Below are 6,718 nucleotides of genomic sequence, written 5' to 3'. Positions count from 1 at the left end.
TCAGAGTAAGGAGTTGATCCTTACGTCGCAGGTTCGAATCCCACTGTGGGACCGGTCCTTCGGATGAGACCGTATAAACCGAGGTCCCATGTCGCAGTAGGTGTTGGCACGAAAAAGATCCCTCACTGCTCAATTGCCCTAAGTGCCGAGTATAGGTAAAAAATTTGCAGCTCTCCACCGGCAAGTGGTGGCGTCTCTATATGAGTGAAAAATTCTAGAGAGGGACGTTAAACAATAAACAAACAAAAAACAATTTACCAAGGTAAGGACTCCCAAGAGAGATGACGAATCTTCTTTACTTATCTCAAAAATCAATGTAAGAGGCTACTTTGAGGTACATACTATAAAAGATTATTAAAAGTATCTTCACAAAAACTAAACAAATAAGCAACCAAATTTAAAAAAATAAACAAGCAATAAAAACAAAAAGAAAACAAGACACTAACGAGAAAAAAACATGCATATTTTTAAGGCTTACATGTAATTAATAATTGCTATCCAGAACTGCAAGCACACTGTATGAAAGATTTTCTCACTTTAGAGAATTGCAATATAAAGCAAAGATTCAATGATAAAGTTTCTAAATAAGTCACTTTTATTGTGTATTGATTGACAAAACCATCATTAAATGAGGGTAACAGATAGTTTTAAAATTAATAAAATCTTGTTAGATACACATCGCATCCATTGTCTGCCACGTGTGCACTTGCGCACATGTAAAAAGTTTGTTCGTCTCATATTCTTAATACTGTAAACCAACTTTCATTCGCGTGCGAGAAATGTCCGTGAGTTTCGCGACCTACTTTAACTAGCAAATATTAATCGCCGCTAACCATTTATTTTGCTTTTTATTTGTAGAGAATATATCCTCAGTAGCGAAAACAAATCGCCGTGGATTGATTTCAAACTGACGAATCGCGAATAAAAGATGACGCGAATAATAGTTGGTTTACAGTACCATGAAAATGTACAAAAGTTCAACAATTATATAATTTAAAACAGCAATACTTCCCAAGCCTCATATTCTAAAGAAAAATCGAGGAAGGATAATTGTTATCAAAGAAAGCAAAAAAATTACCGCTTTTTGAAATTCTATTTAAGAGAAGAACCACGTTTTATTTACACGAAAGTTTTTCAGTTTTCATTTTCATTCGATGATTGACTTAGCCTCAGCTGTCTTTTTGAAATGCACTTTAACGATTAAAACTTGTAAACAGATGTTCAAATAGTATACTAAATTAGATTCCCGTGTGTTTACACCATTTCTGTAAACTGCTGAAGATCAAATGACCAACATTTACAGAATATGGTTGCAACACCTGTCCTTATCGAGTAAGATTACAACAGTTACTACCGAAATAAATATCTGTCATCTTAAAACTATTCTCAGTCCATTTGTTTTAGTACATTTATTGTTTAAGGCTTGCTCACACAAATATTACTGTTAGGATATAGTTTATTATTGAGACATGTTTTTATGCAGTATTATTACTTAACTTACTATATAAATTTTAATTAGGCATTTTGAAATGTTTCATTATTTTTATAAACGTTTTTGCATATCGAAAAACAGTCTAACTGCATTCTGGTCACAGAATGTACTCTTACATGGTTAAAGCATCATTGTGATATTCATGATGTCGCATACTAAATGCATACTTAATGATAAACTTCAAAATTAGTGAAAATTATCCCATTTTCATTTCTGATTGAACACCATACAATGTGGAAATTCAACAATTGCAATGTTGACAGTGCGACCGTTAGGGCGAGCACCGATACCTATTCAGTCTTTATTTAGATCCGTCTTTTCATTTGGCACATCTAGACTCTGATGTCACATAACATATGACGTCATATGCATGTAAGTTGCATTTCCAAACCGAAGCCTGACAGTGCTAATTTTAATAAAGGACTCTTAATCTACTATTTATCTGCAATATCCATTAAAACAAGGTGAGTTTATTTATTTATTTATTTCATTTTTTTTTAACTTTTTGTTGTTTCCTCGAGAGCGCACTAGTTTGCGGCAAGATGCAGGAGGATGAAATTTATGCTCAACAAGGACCTTGGGTCACCCGCAAATAGTTCGTCATTTTGCGTAGTAATAAAATATTATATGAACTCTTCAAGCATTAAAGGCACAAAAGTAAATTCATCTATATCAATACGGTGACCTCAGGTCACCTTATATTTTGAATGGATTTTATTTAATAAACAGTTTTCTTTGTCTTACTCCAATACAATGATATTCATAACTTTATATAGATTTACTTTCTATTAGATTAGCAGAGACGTGAAGGTAATGTTTTTAACATTTAAACACAACAACAAGTTGACGTCATAAGACTCGGTGTCGAACAGGTGTCCCCCCCCCCCCCTCTCCCCCCCCCTCCCCCGATCACAAATGTTTTACTACTTAACTTTATCAAACAAAACATGTATTTTTATCAGCAGTTTTAGCAGCCAATGTACATGTACTTCTTTCACTCTATATTTTCTCCTATCTTATATAAACAAAGATAACAGTAGTTCTTTTATATCATAACACAAATAAAAATTATATCAAAATACGAATAAAGGTTCCCTCTGCTTCTATAGAAAAAAGAAAATCCACAGACTTTAAGAACTTTAAATGATAATAAAATTAAGTCAAAATTTAGTTTTTGATATCCTGTAATCAAACAAATTTAACCGATATAATTCAACTACAAACATATACTGAACAATAAAAAAAAAGGTTGGGATACCAAACAGAGATCGTTCTCAAGAATCATATTAACAAGGGAAATTTGAGAACAGAGCATAAAACACAGATCCCTAAATTCCAGAGATTGGATCAGATGCATAGGAGCGAGCATCCCTTGTTCTAAACAGTCTCAAGATACCACCAATGTGGAGACCAGAGGTAAGCTAATGTTACAATCAAATTGAAGACCAGAGGCCATCTTATATTGTACGTCAACAGGGGAACAGAGGTCACCTTACATTGTACATCAATAGGGAGACCAGAGGTCACCTTATATTGTAAATCAATAGGGAGACCAGAGGTCACCTTTGATGGAACATCATTAGGAGAACTAGAGGTCACCTTATATTGTACATCAATAGGGAGACCAGAGGCCACTATATATATTAGTCATCAATAGGGAGACCAGAGGTCACCTTATATTGTACATCAATAGGGAGACCATAGGCCACCTATTATTGTACATCAATAGGGAGACCAGAGGTCACCTTATATTGTAAATCAATAGGGAGATCAGAGGTCACCTATTATTGTACATCAATAGAGAGACCATAGGAGAGCTATTATTGTACATCAATAGGGAGACCAGAGGTCACCTTGTATTGTACATCAATAGGGAGATCAGAGGACTCTTTTATTATGTTCTATTATGGATACCTCTGGTATCCGCATTAATATGCATTTTATTTATGACCTCTGGTCTCCCTTATGATGATCTATATAAGAAATCATCTGAACTCCGTATTTAGTGAGACCTCTGATCTCCGTATTCATATATTGATACGGACACCAAAGGTTCCCTTGGATTGTGCATCATGAGGGAGACTAGAGGTGATGAATACGGAAACCAGGAGTCCCCTAATAACATACATTATTAAAGAGACCAAAGGTCACATAAGTTGTATATATTGTACATGACTACGGAGACCTCTGGACTGCCTAATGATGTTTAATTATAAGGGAACCTCGGGTCTCCGATTTCACATACACAACTTAATGTGACCAGAGGCCCCCTTATAACGTATATCATAAGGGAGACCTAAGGTCACATTGAGGTTGTGTATATTGTAATCATCAGGAAGACATCTGGTCTCCCTAATAATGTTCAAATATAGGGCCGGGACCTTGGGTCTCCGTATTCACATACACAACATTATGTGACCTCAGGTCTCCCTATTGATGCATACCATAGGGGACCTATGGATTCTGTATTCAGACAACTTTATGTGACCTCTTTGATGTCCAACAAAAGGTGACCTCTGGTCTCTCTATTCATGTACAATATAAATGACTGCATGGTTTCCTTATTGATGTACAATATAAGGTGACCTTTGGTCTCCCCAATGATGTACAATATAAGGGGACCTCTGGTCTCTGTATTCATACACAACATTACGTGACGTCTGCATGGTCTCCCTAATGATGTTTTATTTAAGAAGGCCTCCATTAATGTACAATACATAAGGTGTTCTCTCTATTAATGTACAATATAAGGTGTCCTCTGGTATCCTATTGATGTACAAGATACATGTAGAGTGAGCATTGGTCTTTCTTAAAGGGTTTTTATCTAAATTTCTTAAAAATGAAACACTATTACATTCTTGAAACATATAATTATCGTTTAATTATAAAATAATGCCGAGGAAACGCCCGTAAAATAGGGTCCTCGAAGTAAAAATCTCCACTAATTAGATAGGGGTCACGTGGTACTGTCCTCTACAAAAATTTAGAATTTTTTCAATTTAAATTTTTATATGACAATTAGCACATTTTTTTTTTAAATAATCTCGCCCGATCAACACTCAGGCTGTGCTAAAATAAGACTATGTAGAAACTATGAACGTCTTATTGCTCGCTTGAAGAACTTCTCTTTGAGTTCCCTGACGATGCCGCTCACGGATTCTGTCAGCCACGATTTACGTTCCTTTCTATCTATGAGTCTTATCAAACAGATTTGAGACAAACTCCGACCAGCGTTTTAACTTTTAATATGGAACTGAAAATTTTGATACAGGTCGGTGTACTCGGGACGGCTGTCCGATTCCGACTGATCATCCAAAACAAATTCAACAGTATATATAACAATTATAGAGTGACATGTGTAAAAATGACATTTGGAGATAAATAGATAAAGGTTTTGACACTTGAGTAGACCCTTAAAATAATTGAGGGCCAGATTATCGTCCTTTTGATGTTATTTTGCCTAAAGATAATTTAGCAATATCAAACGATGACAGGTGTTAAACCCAATTGGATTGGATTATCTGAATCGCCGATGTTTTAATTCAATAAAGATTAAGAGTCGTAAATTCAATAAAGAAAATGATTTGAAAAGCTCAAGAATTTAGAAAGCGTTGTTCAAAAAAACACAAAACAGTAACTTAATTTTAGAAACTAGAAAAATCTCTTATAACAGTAAAATTTTCATCGTGATAATCTGTCCTCTACAAAAATTTAGAATTTTTTCAATTTAAATTTTTATATGACAATTCTCCCCTTGCCACAAAAAGTTTGTCCTCAAACTTAAAAAAAATATACACATGTAAATAAAAAATAAAACATTGTGCAATAGTAAATATTCAAAATTTAGTGTTCAAAATTTCTTTGTATAATTCAGAATCTTTAAACTGTCTATATTCCTTTCGGACAAGTTTACTGTTTTCAACATCTCTTTTACACATACAGTTCTGTTTGATTGATCGCAGTACGATGTGTTCCATTTCATAATTTTCCAGAAGCCAGTTGTAATGGGAAACAAGTCCGGAAAGTTTCTTTAGATCTGACACGGCATAGTTTAAGTATGTAGAATACAGTTTTATCTGTTGATCTTTTTCATCGTTCGACTTTGACTGTTTTTCCAATTTCCATTCTAGGATTTCAATGTCCATTTTCATTAGCGCTTTTGTATATTGGAGATCTTTTACCACGGACTGAACTTCTGATGAAAACACTGACTTTAAATTGACACACTCTTTAAATTTGGAATCACTTATGTTTGCAAATGGAAGTACCCGGAACAGTCTTTTCCTGCTGTTGTAATCCTGCAGTCGTTCGGTGTCCCTTTTCCTCTTTGCATCCGATTTTACAGCGCGGCACGAACGTTCTCCGCACACTCTGCTAAAGTGTCCCTCTTCTCCACATCTATGGCAGCGTTTCTCCAAGGCGTTGCAGACGGAGTAATGCCGTCTGTTACATCTGCTGCAAAGCGGCGCTGAAACCTGCCACTGTGGTCGGAACTGCATGTCAGTCCAATGTTAAAGCTGGTCGTCCTCGGAAACTTTGAGATTTGGGGAATACTCGCTTAGCTTCATGAGAGGTGGTGTTGTACCCGGATATCTGCACAAATTAGCACATTTTTTTTTTAAATAATCTCGCCCGATCAACACTCAGGCTGTGCTAAAATAAGACTATGTAGAAACTATGAACGTCTTATTGCTCGCTTGAAGAACTTCTCTTTGAGTTCCCTGACGATGCCGCTCACGGATTCTGTCAGCCACGATTTACGTTCCTTTCTATCTATGAGTCTTATCAAACAGATTTGAGACAAACTCCGACCAGCGTTTTAACTTTTAATATGGAACTAACAAATTTTGATACAGGTCGGTGTACTCGGGACGGCTGTCCGATTCCGACTGATCATCCAAAACAAATTCAACAGTATATATAACAATTATAGAGTGACATGTGTAAAAATGACATTTGGAGATAAATAGATAAAGGTTTTGACACTTGAGTAGACCCTTAAAATAATTGAGGGCCAGATTATCGTCCTTTTGATGTTATTTTGCCTAAAGATAATTTAGCAATATCAAACGATGACAGGCGTTAAACCCAACTGGATTGGATTATCTGAATCGCCGATGTTTTAATTCAATAAAGATTAAGAGTCGTAAATTCAATAAAGAAAATGATTTGAAAAGCTCAAGAATTTAGAAAGCGTTGTTCAAAAAAACACAAAACAGTAACTTA

This window comes from Saccostrea echinata, unplaced genomic scaffold (assembly GCF_033153115.1).
Source record: "Saccostrea echinata isolate AGI-Se365-2 ecotype Australia unplaced genomic scaffold, CSIRO_AGI_Sech_v1 ptg000032l, whole genome shotgun sequence".
NCBI lineage: Eukaryota > Metazoa > Mollusca > Bivalvia > Ostreida > Ostreidae > Saccostrea > Saccostrea echinata.
Note: the sequence above shows the minus strand (reverse complement) of the source record.